Genomic DNA, 16,863 nt, shown 5'->3' with positions numbered 1-16,863 from the left:
GACCTGTCCAGGGTGTACCCTGCCTCTTGCCCTATGACAGCTGGGATAGGCTCCAGCACCCCCCACGACCCTGAAAAGGATAAGCGGAAGCGAATGGATGGATGGATGGATGTCACTTGAGACCCTAAGAAGGGCTGTTTCTGTGGAGTGAGCTCTGCGAAAGCAGGACTGAAACTTATCGCAAATGTTATGTTTGTCCAGAGCCGCTATAAGTTGCCTAGCCACAACCTTTTCTAGAAGCTTAGCGATTAACGGTAATTTAGAGATTGGTCTGTAGCTGCTCCAAAGAGAGGGGTCTAGCTGAGGTTTTTTTAAAAGTGGGAGAATAGCAGCATTTTTAAAATAGATCAGAACTATACCAGACGCCAGTGAAGGGTTGATTAGAGTGAGCACATATGGACCAATAACCTGGAAGACATTTTTGAATAATGATGCAGGTACAATGTCAAGTGGACAAGAGGATGCTTTCACTGAATTCACTAGTTTTCCCAGCTCAGGTAGTGAAACAGGAGAGAAAGTATCCAAAAGGACAGGGCGTGATGAGGTGGAGATAAACATAACAGGAGCTGAATGAGAAAAATACATCTGCACCTACATCCTCACCTCCACCTGCATCTTCACCTCTACCTGCATCTACACCTCTGTCTGCAGCTACACCTCCACCTGCAGCCACAGCTCCTCCTGCAGCCACCTCTACATTGACCTCTCTGGATTGTTACTCTCTTCTCCCCATGGTGGTGACTGCTGCGTCGGTCTGTCTCGTGGTTGTAGTGGTGTTAATGTTTCTTTTGATGGAACAAACCAGTCACAGTCAACTTGAAGGTGAGATTCACACTCAGTTTTTTTTTTCTCTTTCAGGCTTTCAAAAGCTCACAGAATGACTTCTTGTAGTACAACTAATAAATTAAATTCCTTATTCACCAGCAGGGACCACATCCACAATTAGATCTGATGGTGTTTCTTGAGAGAGAATGGCAGGTGGAATATGTATAAATTTAGCATTCTGGTTGAAGGATTTTAATCTTCTGAGTGGCAGGAATCATCACAGAGCTGTTTTCATGGACGATATATTTTAAAACTAACTTTACTTCCCACATAGAGTTTAGTTGTCTGTCTCTATTTCTGAAGGATTGGAGACATGTCTGGTGTGCAGCCCACCTTTCACACTAGCGTAGCTAACTTGTTTTAGTGATGTATTTTTCAAAACTTAGTCGCAGCCTTTCAATGTAAGTGTTGTTCTTCACATGCAAACAGTGTTTTTCAGCCTGCGTTTTAACAGAAACTAGCAGCTCTGTGGTCGTCCAGTTTCCAGTTTCTGCAGCTTTACTGCAGAGCTGTTAAACACACATACTCACTGTTTTCTGCACAAACAACAGATCTAAGAGCAAATGTCTTACTGATCATTAATATTTCATGGAAAAAGACTTTTGGTCTTTCTCAAAGCATACGGGATGATGGTATTCTGCTCACACAATGCACAGTGCAGGTGGAGAGATGCTGATATTGAGCATGCTCAGTATAGGAGATCACTTTAATCAGCCTCCCTGGGAAAGTCCATTCCAGGGAAATAAGAGTCAGTTTATTAGTAAAACGTCAGATGCAGGAGGCACAGTGTAGACCTTTTTATCCTCTCGAGGATTTTTACATGCGCGTGTCAGAGTTTCCTCAACCAGTCTTCATGTGTTTTGTAGACCTGGAGAAGGCATTCAACTGTCTCCCTCAGGGCATTCTGTCAGGGGTGCTTTTTTGTTGCTTTGATCTGAGCAACAAAAAAATATAACTCTTTATTGCACTTTTGATCAAATAACATGCAAAACAATAGTATAATATAAATTTAAATGAATAAATGAACCATGTGTTTTCTACATCTCCAAGTGTCCTACACTAACATTAACAGTTTTGCATGTTTTAAACTCTGCATGTGAAACAACAACATCTGCAGCTTCGCCCCGTAGTTTACACTGAACTCGTGTGTGGTTACTAAGAATGATTTCACGCCACAGTGCCAAAGATAATGTCTCTGCAGTGTGACAAAGTGTGGGTCCAAGGAAACAGGTGTATCTGCTATGGCGACCCCTTGTGAAAAAGGAAACGACTGAAAGAAGCTTCAACATAAGTGAAGCTATAAGAGTATAAATTTAGCAAAATGTGCTCCAAGCATCAAAGTAAAAGTAGCACGCTGACTCAGCACTGGTGTAACCGCCAATAGTGGGTCATTTTTTTCTGTCACAGCTGTTTTTCCTACAAAGACACATTTTTACTGCTGGCTAAGTAACACTTTAGCATGCTGCATTGTGTTTTTGTTTTTTAATAGACACAAGGCCCCAGAAACTATTCAGTTTTCATCTTGAGTCTATATGTAGGAGCTGTGTGTGTTATGTACAACATATTCTATTACCGGTATATGTTTGCATAAAACTTACTTAATGTTTAACACTGAAAGTCATTTGAGGTCCTAAAAGCTTCAGAACAGGTTAAATTAAACTGGATTAGAGATCAATGACCAATGAAACCAACCAAGTTACTGTAGATAGTTACAGTAAAGGTGATAATCACTTAAAGGCTGCTGGGCAAAATAATCACGGAGAGGATTTAATGCTTCAACAGCTCACATGATGACTTCAGGTTAATGCTAATAGTGACAGCTTCAGAGTCCCCTCTCTGCTCAGACTCTCTGCTACCAAACTAAACATTTCCTGGTGGGGTTCTTTCAGATTAAAAGCTCATTCATGACAGAATGTAGTAAGACTTTTAATGTAAATTTCTGAAGTTGGATATTAGATTAAAAAAACCTTTAAGTCTAGAGAAAAGGCCTTTAGGGTATTGACCACACGTGTTCACTGACATTTCCCCATTCTGTCAGTTTACTATCTATAAACATAAGAAGCAGGACTGGTTTTGTACACAGGTGCTTATCCTCACATTGTTTGATCTGTCTGTGTTTGTATGTCCAGAGTTTCCAAGAGAGCCAGACGTCATCTACTCCGAAGTGAAGCATTTCACCAGTCCAGCCACTGAGATGCAGCTGCAGGTCTCGCCGAGTCCTCAAAGCACCTCATGAAGATTTTTATGTGAAGAACCTGCAAAAACAAAGAAAAAACAAACAAATGTGCCTTCAGCAACATGTAGTTAAGAGAGAATATAACTAATATATCAATGTGATGCTGTGTATTTAAGGCCAGTTATATATTTTATTTCTAAATGTGGGACCCTGCTGGTGTCTTCACAGCACTGATCTGGTTTCTCTGCAGGATCAGTAAACTTTCGTCTCCCTTGTTGTTCTTCTCATGTGGTTTTGTGAGTTTCATAAAGACGTCTGACAGGAAACTGAATAGTTATGGCCAACAGATACACGTGTCATGGGTCAGTTTTGACCCAGTATTTTGAGTTTTCATATTTGTGGTTATTTTCTTGATCTTTTTGATGATGATGATGATGATGATGATGATGATGATGATGTTCTATGTTCAAGCTTATTCTGGTTTAGGTTTAGTTCTGCCCATGTAAAGTCAGTGTTTCTTAGTCTGCGTCCTTGTGTATTGTTTCCTGTTTTATTGTGAAGGTATGTGTCTCATTTTTGTGTGTCCAGCTTTGCTCAACCTGTCTCGTTAGCCCCAATCTCTCCCAGCTGTGTCTCCCTCCTGTTTTCCATTCCCTGATTATGTCCCAGTGTATGTAAGCCCTGTGTTTCTCTGTGTCAGTGTAGTGATTGTCTTTATGCTATATGTTTTGCACTGTGGCTCCCTGTGTGTGTTTTGTTAGCGGCTTCCCAGTTTAGGTTTTGTGTTCAGCAATAAAAGCTGCCATTTTGAGTTCAGTCCTGTTTCCAGTGAGTCTGCGTTTGGGTCCAATTCCTGCCTGCAAACAGCCGAAACATGACAACACGGCTCGGTTTGGAGCAGATGACAAAGAAAGAAACAATTAAAACTTCACCTCAACGCCAGACTAAAGCATGAATCATTCAAAGCTGGAAAATAAAGACTGAGAACAAAGTGTGTATGTGTGCGTTTGAATAGCTTTGATTTGAAGAAATTAAATTTGAGACGTTATTTTCAGGCCATTTGCAACTTGTAGAGAGTCCTTGCTTGTTGTTGTTGTTTTTACTGTAACCTACTAAACATTAGTGATGGGCAGATGAAGCCTCATGAAGCACTGAAGCTTTCCATCCAATTGGTTCACCCCAACGCGAAGCTTCTTGAAGCTTCATTTGCTCTAGTAGGACACCTACTGGACGTAAAAATATTAGTTGGCATGAATTTGAAGAGTGTGGCATTTACACAGCCTGTAAATGTCAACAACAAAAGGAGTGTGTAAAACATCTATATTGTAGTGATGGCAGTATACTGTGTATATTTATGCTAGCAGTATGGAAAATGATTATTTGCGGCAAAGTTCGAACTGCTTCCTGAACCAGTCACGTGGTACAGCCGGGCAGCGAGGCTTCGGACGTCATCATTTTCAGCTCCTCCCATAAATGAAGCAAGCCTCGATACGCGCTTCGCGGAAACGCCCCCTCCATTACTCGACACACGCTTCGAAGCCTCGATACAGAACGTCACATCACTACTAAACATGCACCTTTTCAGTCCAAAGGTTTTCAAATTGGGGTTTCCAAACAGGCAGAACAATCCTAACCCTTAATGAGTTGCCAAAGACCCGATGGCTGTGAGGGGGTAAAACTGATTGAGCGTGGAAAAAAAGAAAAATCCTTCTTCACATCTGTCTTTAGTTCTTTTAAACTACTTATTGCTCACTTGCAGGACTCATGTATTTGTAGAAAAATGCTCTTTAAAGTAGTCATTTAAGGTTCTGGGAGGAGTGAAATGCAGTTCATGAATATGATATTTGACTGTAAGCTTTATATAACTGTGTCTTTCTGTTTCAGTGTAAAACAAAATACATATGATGATAAAGTGAAACTCTTTAAAAAATAGATTTAAATGTTTTTCAGACATGGGAACTTGTTTAGGCTGCCAGTTAACTGCATTTATGCCCAAAGTTTTCTTCTAAGCATTTTGGTGAAACTGACAGCAGATGCCTCAAATTCACTTCTGTTTATGTAAAACTGCCCTCTAGTGGAAGGTGGCCTGATATGATTTTAAACAGCACTTTTACACACCTGGTATTCCCAGATTGTTTCCCATCAAAGTACAAACAGGCCCAACCTGCATTGCTTCTAGGCTCAGGCACGCTCAGGTAAAGAAGGTCCAAAAAGTTCAAGGACTCTGCTTTCTAAAAAACACTTTAACTTTCTTAGCTTGCACAATGAAACATTAAAATGTGTTTTCCTCTAGTGGTCACAGAGCACAGTAAACTATAGCAATAAATGAAAAATGACAATTTACATATCACTTCACAGAAGAACAACTAACTAAAAATGCAGATTACCCAGACTGAGTTTCTTTTTTGTCATACAGACAAAGACTAGAGCAAAGATCAACAGTGAGCACCACTGAAAGCACCAGTAAATCCATTAACCGCTCTCTCTTGTGCCACAAGTAGGTAAAAGAGCATCTCTGAGCACACAGGATGTTGTAAAATTATGATATTATTTTATGCCATGTTATACCCCTAATTAAAGATTGTGAATTATTATGTAGTTTTAGTTTGCATTATTCTCCTGAATTAGAAGAAGCTGATAACTATTGCATTAGTTAAACTGATTTGCATTACATTAAATTGCTGACTTGTTGTGAATGAATGATATTGTTTTATGATGCATTATATTGCTGAGTTATAAGAAATACTGTTCGCAGAAGGTTATTGTCTAATTTGTCTGAGTAGAAGAGAACAGAGTGTGCTGGAGTTTTCTGCCCCATTTCAGCAGGAGCAGATAAACAGGGAGCCAAGGTCGTAGCTTAGGCGCTGTGTGAGAGAGACCATGTGAATGTTTAGGCTTTTTATGATAAGGTGGAGGCACCAGAGGTTATAAAAGTTTGAGCAATGCTCCACCATTTTGAGATTTTGAGGCTGTCTGCATCAGTGTCCATCTCCCACGTGTGTGATCATTAAATCATCGTTTGACTCAACCCGGCCGGACCAGTGTTGTTATTGTGGTTTTTTCTCTTGTCTCCATCCCCAATATTTTGAACCTTAACAGCTTGGGGGCTCGTCCTGTGGTATTGGGGTGGAATTTAAAAGTTTGGACGGTCCGAGGTTGTCGAACGGACAGGCACGAGCCAGTGGTCTGATTTGAGTGGACAAAAGCCGGCTTATCTAAAGGTAAGGCACTACCTGTTGAATTATTTCCAAAATGTGCCAAATTGGATATGACTAAATTAAAGTCTACTCACTGAAATTACTGGTAGAGTGTCTGTTTTGATTTTGATGAGAATCACCGTGTGTTATGCAGTTAAAGTTGCTTAAGAATGTTTAATGAAGTTGAAGAAATATGAAACTGTTCTGGAGGTAACAGATATAATGTTGGGTTTGAGTCCCTGGATATTGAGCTGAAGGCTCAGGTAGTTTGGTAGGGAAATTAGGACAGAAACTGTTCTGGAGGAAACAGAGACTGGTTAATAGTTTTACAAATTAGGTCAGAAACTGTTCTGGAGGTAACAGATACTGTTTAATTGATATGTTAAAATTTGTCAAAATTGTTTAGGTGAAAATTGTTATAGGACGGCACTGGAAGATGCTAAGAAGCACATAGCCCGGAGGTTACGCTCCCTCCTGGCCGTGGACGCGCGGTCTTGACCTGTCGGCGAACAGGGGTAGTTCAGTTTGGCTTTAACTGTGGGGTACAGGGCATCCCGAAATAAGCTAGGAGTTAGAATCTCCTCACCGTTTAAATGGTGTGATGTGCTTGTTTGGACAAAGTTAAATTGAGTTAGGGACTTTAGAAATCAGGCCATAGGCTGTTCTGGAGGAAACAGATACTGGTTAATTGATTACAAAAAAGTGAAGCTTTCTTCGGTTGGACCCGTTAACTTAAATTTGTTGAAATTTGTTAGGTGCTGAATCTGTCAGGCCTGTCAGTGATTGTAAATATAAGACGTCTTTGTAATATAAAATAGAAGAGTTTTGTCTGAGCTTTGTGTGACCCTGTGTGTGACGACAGCGCACTGCAGCGCTGTGAGCTATTTTTAGACGGTGTGTGAACATGCAAATGAGCTGTGACGCGCACAGAGGACTTTGCTTCCTGTTTAGCGTGTTTTTGAGTTTTATAATTTTGATTTGCAAACAATGATACATGCCTGTAAGTAAAACGCTGATTTTGCTGATTATGATACTACAAATAAGGTGTTGAATGACTAGGGTGTGAATGATGTTGGAGTTTAAAGCGGAAACTCAGAGAGGAGTGTGTTGGGAGACTGGCATGTAGTCTGCAGTGCCTGCTAGTCTATTTAACAGTGATGAAAATGATATTAAATAAATCTCTCAGTGTGTTGATACAGGTGGCTATGGGGCTGGACCAACTGCCCCCACAAGCACGGCGGCCGAAGCAAAATTATAGTAATGGAAACCAAACTCAGCAAGAATCAGCAGCTGTGGAAAAGACAGCAGCTAGCAGAGAATTAAAGGAGAAATTAAGAGAAGTTTTACACATAAAATTGCGGCCAACAGACTTGTGGAGGTTGGGAAGGCGCCTGGAGCATCACAACAAAAAGATGAAACAAAAACACACACAAGCAGAGAAATGTGAGAGAGAGGCACGTGCTAGAGAAATGCCTCGTTTGAGAAAAAACGTTAAATTAGCCCATGCACAAACGCACATACACGCAATAAGAAACAGCTTACACCCATAAACACGTGAACATTTTCCAGCAAGTTTAAAGCAGTGAAACTTAACATACACCCGCCGTTACACAATAAAGTTTATCCACTACTAACAAATAAACCCTCTGGGTTGCAGGACAACAACTTAACTTCAAAAAAAAAAAAAAAAAAAAAAATCACAACCAGTGATAACACGACAAATTTAGTGGTTAATAAAAGTCAAACTGTGACATGCTTTCTTCTGATTGATTAATACAAGTGATTACTGAATGAAAGAAAATTCCATTTTTGTGCTTTAAACATGATCTTAAGAATTTTAACATGTACCTGTGTTGTCCTGTCAGCTTGGTGAGTTATGAGAGGATTATATGGTGAGAAAAAACAAAAAAAAAAGGGGGAGAGAAGGCTGACACAGGGCCTGGTCCCGTTGTTTTTCCCCTCTCTGAGTAACACAGCCAATACAACATGATTTTCCTGTTCGTTTGTTTTTGTCTTTGTTTTGTTTTGTTTTTTCTCTTTATGCTTGATTACAGGCTGCTTTGTCGGCCCGGAAAAGCCGAGGCTGACCCTGGACTCCTGCTCTCCCCTCTACCATCTTTGCTCTCTCCTCTACCATCTTTGATGTGACCCTGACTAAATGCTAAAGCAGCTGAACCCGCAACAACAACTTGAAAAGGTCAACAGTGCTGCAGGAAAATGATCTCATGCAGCAGAGACGGAGAGCGGTAATCCAAGGCCCGTTTCACTACACGGGGAGATTTCTGTCAGCGTCTTTTCTTTTTGAGAAGATTGAGAAAGGCCCGGCTCCCACCACCGATTCTGACCACCTTATATAAAGGAACTATTGAGAGCATCCTGAGCAGCTATATCACTGTCTGGTTCGGGAACAGCACCATGCCGGACAGACAAGCACTACAGAGGGTTGTGCAATCAGCTGAGCGCACCATCCGCTCCGAGCACCCTGACCTGCACTCAATCTACAGCAGGCGGTGCTGGACCAAGACCAGGAAGATCGTGAAAGACCTCAGCCATCCCAACAACAGACTGTTCTCTCTGTTGCTGTGTACGTGACAAAGAAACATCTGGATTTGGAAAACGAGGCACTCGCAAAGCCACCAGCATTGTGCCTGATTGGACACACCCCTCTCACACACTCTTTACATTCTTGCCATATGGAAAAAGACAGCTTCAGCTGACAGAGCTGTGACGAGACGCCCATCAAGCCCAGATGAAAAGTGAGGCCGAGCAAAACCATGCTGACCTTAACCACTCTGCATTAAAAACTGTGCAGGACAGTGACGGACCAACAATGACCATCGGGCAGCAAAAAGGGCGTGCCAGGGACAGGAGGAGTAACTGAGGTCACCTCAGAATGGACAAAACACCAGGAGAAAATAAGCTGAAGGCACAGGTGTCGGGGCTCGGCCAGGAGCTGACCTCTGAGAAGAGCCGAACAGCAGAGCCGCAAAAGGCCGAGGAGCAAAGCAAGGAAAACATCAATGGACTTAAATCTGATTTCTACGGAAAAGACTCTGAGGTTTCTGCCCTCAATAAGACCTCGAGGCATCAGAGCAGAAACTGAGCATGGCCCAGGAGGAGCTAGCTGAAAATCGAACCCATCAGGCTTGGAGTCCAAGACACCGGACTTGAAATCAGGCCGGAGCATCCTGGAGCTAGATGAGCAGTGTGATTTGTCCGGTCTGCTATGGAGCGAACGTCAGGGGGATGGCTTCCTGTCGCCTCTGCCGTCCTCCGATCGCTCAGCGTCCTGGGCTGCCCAGCTCTGGACTGAACGCTCGGGCCGAGACACCCAAACAACCATGGACTCCATTCCCGTGGAATGGGACCACGACTACGACCTCAGCCGTGGGCTTGAGAGTGCAAGAAGGGATCCCAGAGAGCCTTGAGGCCTGTGTAAAACTAACAGAACAAAGATTGAGGTCTTCCACTGCACTGAAAAAAATATGTTGTTGGATTTACTTAATTCAATGGTGGACATTTGTTGCACACAGATGTTTTGCTTTGGCAGCAACTTAAACAATTGAGTTAAATTAACACAATTTATTCATGTTCAATAAACTTGTGCAATTTGTGTTGATAAAATGTGACTTAAACATGTTTTGATGAAGTAATTTGAGCTCTTGGAATATTTTAATCCTTCACAATTTTCTCACGTTATCCCAACACGATTCAATAACTTTTACCCAATACTACTTGGTCACTTAAATACTACATGTTATCTTCAAATTACATTTTGCTATTATATTCTAGTATCAAATACACAATTTTCAAATGGAGGCCTTATAACAGATTGTATTGTTCTCTTCCAAGATGGTTGCTGGCATCCACCAGTAACCTTTCAAAACAAAATGTCTAATTTCACTGCATTGACAGTAGGTAAAGAATTAAACTGACATTACTCCTCTACTGAATCTATATAAATCAACAGTTAAATAATGTCAGTTCTTCCGTGTTCTCTGGAATCAATCACAGCAAAGAAATTGGACTGTTTCTTTTGAAAAATGTTGGGAAAGAACAATACAAAACATTCTATTTAAGGCCTCTAACGTCAAGATTCAGTTAAACAACAATTATGACTAAACAATTTGAGGTAATGTTAGTTTCCATTAACATTAAATTAGGTTACTGAATTGGCAAACACCTTCCTATTAACACTACCCATTTTACCCCAATAACTAAAGAAATTAGCACTTGCAGGTCAAAACCTTTATTCAAGAGACGCAAAAATAACATTGATACAGTGACTGTCAAAAATTACAGCACTGATCATACTGTGACATCTTGGTTCAAAACAGCACACTTAGAAATATTCAACGTTCTTTACTTCAACTGAATGAAACTGAAAATACCATTTCACACGACCCATATGGGATATTTAGACTGCATAACTGTTCACGCTACATCTCTTCACTAGTAAAAGAAAGAAAAAATACAAAGAGAAATTTAAAAATGCTGCCAAACAGACAAACAGAACTTGTACAGAGCAAAAGGAAAAACAAACAACAACAAAAAACGGCTCGTCCTCATGGCAGTTGCAGAGTATATAAAAATGAACCCTGCGATCCGTTCCTGGAATTGAGCTTCAAAAATGCAGCAGAACAAGTGTGAGATTTAAATGTCCTCTCACCTAGAGCTGGTCACCTCACATGCATAACAGTGAGCTTCGTTGCAGGAGCAGTTTTGTCTTAGTTGTGAGCTTTTCTTGAGAGCTGAGTTGCATCCAACTCCATTACCACCCATTGAATCACCTCAAAAGTGTAGCAGAGTTGTGATGGGTAACTCATGTTGAAGGAATAAAAAAGGTCCAAACAGCATGGCTACTGCAAAGGTCACGTTATCCAGATCTTGAAGAACAACATCAGAAAAGTCATTGCCTGCCGCATCCTCTGGAGACAGATGTTCATTGTGGTTTTCTCAATCTGTGCAGTGGCCTCAGTCAAGTCCTGGTTAAACACAAAACATTTCTTTAAGATTCCTTTTTAAACTCATCTCTTTTGAATCTACCAGTTCTAATGTTAGAGTAATTTAAACCAATGCAAGCAACATAGTAAATAGCTATAGCCAAAGAGTGGCCTGCCATGCTGCCATTCATGGTCTAACAGAGTTTCTAAGAGAGGGTGAAAAACATAATAATTTCAAATGCTTTACATTAGTTTTTGTTAGAAAGACACCGGCCCATCAGAAATCCAGGTTATGTCACTCAGAAGATGTTAGAATTTAGACTTTCAGCCCCACAATTTGGTTAGCTGTTGGTCAGTTGGTCATTTTTTCAAACAAAAGCTAATATAAATATTGGTGGGATTTTCCTTTGTTCATTAGAATGACAAATTTAAAGTTTTTTCACACTGATGTGACCCCTAATACAGGGGTGGGGATGGGGCCTCAAGGGCCGGCGGCCGAGTTCACTACCAGGCCTCATGTGAACTTCAAATTATTAAAGAGGACTACTGGTCCTAACCAGTCCAATGAGGATCAAGTGGATAACTAAATGCATTTTTAAATGTTGCAAAGCCACAATCTACTCATAAAACACTCACCATGAACTCCTGCACCAAGATGTTGCAATTGTCTTTCACACAGATGCGGAGCACTTTGATGAGGGACTCCGAGCATTAATGTCATCCTTGACTATTATAACAAAGAAAACAGAGATTTGTGAACTTTTCAGTAGCACAGAAGAAAATGATCCCAGACAAAAACTCTTGACTTTTTAAACCAGTCAACATGCAACACCAGCATCTACAAAGCAATATCAAAAGTTCCTGTTTGACATCAACTTTATGGATATATAGTTTCCAGAACATTTATTTTTAAAAAAAAGATAATTTTTTCTCAGTGGGCCAGTAAATGCATGACGAAAATTATGGCATCCTTTTAGTGGAATCATTACTCACAGGTAATAGTTGACTGTTTCAATGGATGTAGCATAAAAATCTTTTACTGACCTAATGCAATACATATACACTTTGTAGTTAAAGAATTTTAAAGTTCTTACTGTCATTATGGCAGCTACATCCTTTAGCTTTGTGCCCTGTTCCCCCGATCACTTTGCAAACACTTTCAGCAGACTGTCAGAGAAAAACTCAGCTCCGTCAGAAACCTTGACTGTAAAGGCATGGTTGGGATGCACTGGAATGCTGCATTTTATCTGAAATGACATAAAATTATTTTGAAATAACAGCAGGCACTGTGCTTGGCTAATCAGTAATGTTTTGTTGAATAAAAACTGTGTTTCCAGATCTTATGGGATTAAAAAAAATCCAAAGATGTTTGTTTCTGATTTGCAACCCAACAACCCACAAGTTACAACCTCATTTCAGTTCAAGTGTGCATTAATGCGAGTCCAGTAATCACCTTTCTGGCAATACATACAGGTATAAGTTAAACCTATGGCAGATTTTGGATCTCTCGGTTGTATTAATAGGGTGAGTATGCATGCACCTAATAATTATAAAAAACCTATTATAATTAAGTTACAGAAACGAAAATAGAATATACTTTCTTACCATAACACCTTGAACCCACAATCCATCAGCTGACTCCTGGTGAAATGCAGAATAGAGGTCATCTCTCAATGTGCAGCAAAAAAAACAAAAACAAAAGGACAGCAGGTGAGGGCAGGAGGGGTAGGGATGTAAGCTAGCATAATGCCGCTGATGATATTAGCTAAAGCTGTTCAATGTCCAAAATCTCACTAACACCACGGTGCAGTAAATACACAATGTAACTGAAGAGTCAGTTGACAAATCTATTCACACAGAAAACCAAATTATGTTATGAGTGCCTCGTAATTAGGTTTAATGTGATATTACGGCTCTTGTGCCAAAGACAAATTCAAATGAAAAAGCGCCAATTCTTTGACAACAGATAAAACAGCAAATAAGCTAACGGCTCTTTTTTAGCATGTTACATGGCGACACTCTAGACGTTTAACTACATTTGGCTGAATTATGGTAAAAATGAATTCAAAAAATCAAGACATACCAAAAACGTAGAGTTGGCTGCTCGACTTGACTGAGATGGATGCCTTTTTTAAACCACGATCCAAAGCCCGCGAGATGAAATCACGCGTGGTTTCACGAGATTTAACGTTGCTATCTTATTGACTTACGTCACCTGAACATGATATGAACAATTTAATACACCCTTTCTGCATATCATGTAGTTTTTACACTATATAGTTACATTTAACTTTAAAACATGAGGCAATTGTGTTAAATGCATGCAAGATGCTTACATAAATCCAAGAGATGGCCAGTCCCTTTTTTTCAGTGTGGGGAGGTGGAAGCTGCAGACTCTCCTATACACCTTCTGGATGTCAGCCGTTCCACCTGCAAACAAACGGACATCCAGACAATTGAGCTGCGTATCAAAACCCTGAAGGAAGACCGAAGCAAAAGGGTCAAGTTAAGGAGGAGCGAAATAAGGAGAAGATGCTGGACACTGGAGAAAAGGACTGCCTCAATTGGGGCCAGAACCAGTATGGACAGAACTCTGAGCAGCAGCACCAATGGATGCAAACAGACTGAAAAGGAGGAGGGCAGGACCCAGGGCACGCTTCAGGCCGTGGTTTACCCAGAACACTACAACAGGAAAGTGATGAACACAAACACCCACACAAACACACACATCTACATGCACCGACTCAGAGTGAAAAGAAACATACATATGAACATATGCGCTCGTTGATTGAGGGAGAAATGACACACACACACACAAATTAAAATGTTGATTCAATGAACTGAGAAGTGATCCACACACACACACGCTGATGCAATGAAGAATGCTTTACTAACAAATGCTGCACACAAACATCCAAATACGGAGTTGGTTACAACAGCAAGAACTGATTGATTATTTATTGCTTAAATGTATTTCATGCCACGCAGAGGGCATTTGTGTAGATTTAGAGGACATGGTCTGAAGCACTTTGATAATGAAAACAATGTCTGTGCGTGATGTCTGTTTATGGCTCAAAGCCTCCACTGAATTGTTTACTGTGCTTCACACAGTCTAACAAGGACCAGTGGTACAGAGCGAAAATGATGAATGAATGGTGTGAGTTTTATTTTGAAGAGATTATGAAAAGGTTGTGTTGATTCAACTTAGTTGTTTACGTTTTTGCCAAGGTAAAGAGTTGGTGTGTAACTAGTGTCCACTATTGAGTCAAGTAAATCCAACATGTTTTGTTGGTGCAAAAAGGAGTTTTGGTTGATCTTTGGGTTTTGTTTGACACTAGGTTGATTCTATCAGTGAGGTTTGGATTGTTCTCTTTCTCTAAAAGAGAGAAAGATGGTTTGAACTTTGGACATGTTTGCAATGGGCCCCAGTATCTGTTATTATATGAGTGTTTTATTGTTTACGTTTGTTTTTGCTTTCGTTACAGTGCACTGAGATAAGAACATCTGAGAGGTGTGATCCACCGGTGGTGATATTTTGGTATTTTGTGAGTTCCTGATTTAACAAATCAGCTCTTTAATCCAGGCCTGAGAGATTGAACTTTGAAGCGCTATAAAATATTCTTATTGAAAACAGTCACAAAGTATTTTTTCTCCATGATTATAATGAGCTTGGGAGAAAATTCACTTATATGGGACACTGATCCTGAAGCCTAAAAGGATTGCAGCGAGTCAATCCAGTCCAAAGAAGGAAAAACAAACAAAGAGCTGTTTCCTTTAAAATGATGACGTCATCTTGCTGGTGATGGAGCCTCGAATAGGCTGCGCGTGAGACTCCATTATCAGCAACTTTTGGTATGAATGTGTGTGGATGTATGCATATGACTGACGACTAAAAGTCATGGACTGACGACTAAAAGTTTAACTGACTTGATACTGAGACAAAAACGGTGCTGACTTTAGGATTATTGAATGTCCACAGACAATTCACCCAGCCTGTAAAAGAAGGGTGGATGTTTTGTTTTGCTTTGTTTTGTCTGCAAGAACAGAAGAATGACAGAGACTAAAGAGCTGTAGCTTCACAGCAGTATGAACTGCAGACTGAACCCTTTGGTTGCTAATTTTGAGCTACTGATGTTTGCATTAAGGAAATTGTGTTTCAGTAGCTGTGTTTTAATTAAGGTATTACATTATATTGTTGGGAATATTAAATGCTAAAGTGAAGAAAAGGTTTGATCCCACTCATGACTGAGCATGTTATTATTAACCATAGTGGGTCACTATAGAGAGTCAATTAATTTTAGAAAAAAACAAACAAACAAAAAACCCTCCACCGAGGTCTATGAATAAGAGGGGAATGATAGACAGCCACACTCAAAATGGAGATATGTAATGATAAACACTGGTCCCCGTCTTTTGGGCGCTTTCTTGAAGTAGTCAACAATTTAAAAGTAAGATAAAATAACAGGGGCATGTGCTGAGGGGTGGTGCTGCACAAGAACAAGAGTAAAATAAAGAAAATATTGTTTTTAGAAGTGCAAATTAAAATGTACCATTACACTCAGAGGATCAATATGAAGCTTGATATTTGTTAATTTTGAATGAAGTACATGACTGGTGACTGTTCTGTCCTGAGCTTTTGTTTTTACAGCACCCGCTTGATCACACCAACAGTTTCTCGCCACCGAAGAGGGGTACTTGCAAAAATAAAGAACGGGGAGGAATATCATCAAAACTGGAAACAGGTAATCCCCAAAGGGGGTGATAACGCCATAACTTTCACTATGGTCAAATTCTCAAAATTTGACCCTCAAAAATTCTTCAAACATTTAGACACAAAGTGGAGATTTAGATACATATAATGTCGTAAACCACATAAGCATGAAGTATTTGATTCAATAACATGGTGAAATAACAAGCAGCAAAAGGTTGATCGTGTTAATGGTGTTTATTCAAGGGTGCAGAGGAGATTATTATTATTAAAGACAACAAATGAAATAACGAAAAGTAGAAGTGGAAAAATTTGCGTTAACGGTAATAAAATCAAAAAAAAAAGAAATACTAACTAAAACTGTACTGAATGTTCACAAAACTAACTAAAATTAACTAGATTTATAGCAAAGTGTGTTTGGTTGCATTGATGTGTGCGTGCCCTGCTATAGTGAAATTAAGGTAGTACGTTAGTCGAGTCGTCTGTGTTGCTGCTCCGTTCACGCGCAGAATCAGGTCAGGAAAAGTCGGGAGACAGCGCCAGAATAGAATTGAGGATGATTTTAATATGACTGTTTTGTAGACATAACAAGAGTCTTGTAGTGGAGAGGGACGTAATGTCCTCCTGAGACCCAGAGAACAAGAAAAAACAGGGAGAAAATATTTTCGTTTTTTCTTTTTTCTTTTTTTTTCTTTTTTCTTTTAAATGAATCAAGTGTTATTAAAATAACAATCTCATAAGATGAAGATCAGGGACCAACCCAGAAGTCACTGACACTTCACTAGCTGTAAACTATTGGTTTAGGAATAAGTGATGGCACTGAACTGTCTATTTCACAAAAGTCAATTTATTTAGGATATCTGAGGAAGTACTGATTTTATTTGGAGACACAAAGGAACATTTGGCACTTCCCTCATCTCACATCTGTTTCATTGTTGTACCCAATCATTCTACAACTGAAATGCCTTGGACTGCTAACCATTTCAGGCAAGTGGAGTGAACCATATTTTGCTA

At 40.0% G+C, this 16,863-nt stretch overlaps 1 protein-coding gene and 1 long non-coding RNA gene across 4 annotated transcripts in view; one reads left to right on the top strand and one right to left on the bottom strand.

The window, feature by feature from the left end:
* Positions 1–16,863, top strand: part of LOC308406696 (low affinity immunoglobulin gamma Fc region receptor III-A-like) — a 125,536-nt gene that overhangs the window by 7,016 nt on the left and 101,657 nt on the right. The window lies entirely within an intron of this gene.
* LOC308406901 lies at positions 9,695–13,510 on the bottom strand. 3 transcript variants are annotated; one of them, XR_013973605.1, is made up of 5 exons: positions 13,478–13,510; positions 12,747–13,356; positions 12,236–12,388; positions 11,778–11,868; positions 9,695–11,183 (listed from the first exon to the last, which is right to left on the bottom strand). It is a non-coding gene; the product is annotated as an uncharacterized lncRNA (long non-coding RNA). The 3 variants fall into 3 exon arrangements; XR_013973607.1 differs by having other exon boundaries at positions 12,747–12,810; positions 13,225–13,503; XR_013973606.1 differs by having other exon boundaries at positions 12,747–13,503.

The sequence above is a fragment of the Rhamphochromis sp. 'chilingali' genome, assembly GCF_963969265.1.
Source record: "Rhamphochromis sp. 'chilingali' genome assembly, chromosome: 1".
NCBI classification, from domain to species: domain Eukaryota; kingdom Metazoa; phylum Chordata; class Actinopteri; order Cichliformes; family Cichlidae; genus Rhamphochromis; species Rhamphochromis sp. 'chilingali'.
This window is presented reverse-complemented; position numbering and strand designations above follow the sequence as displayed.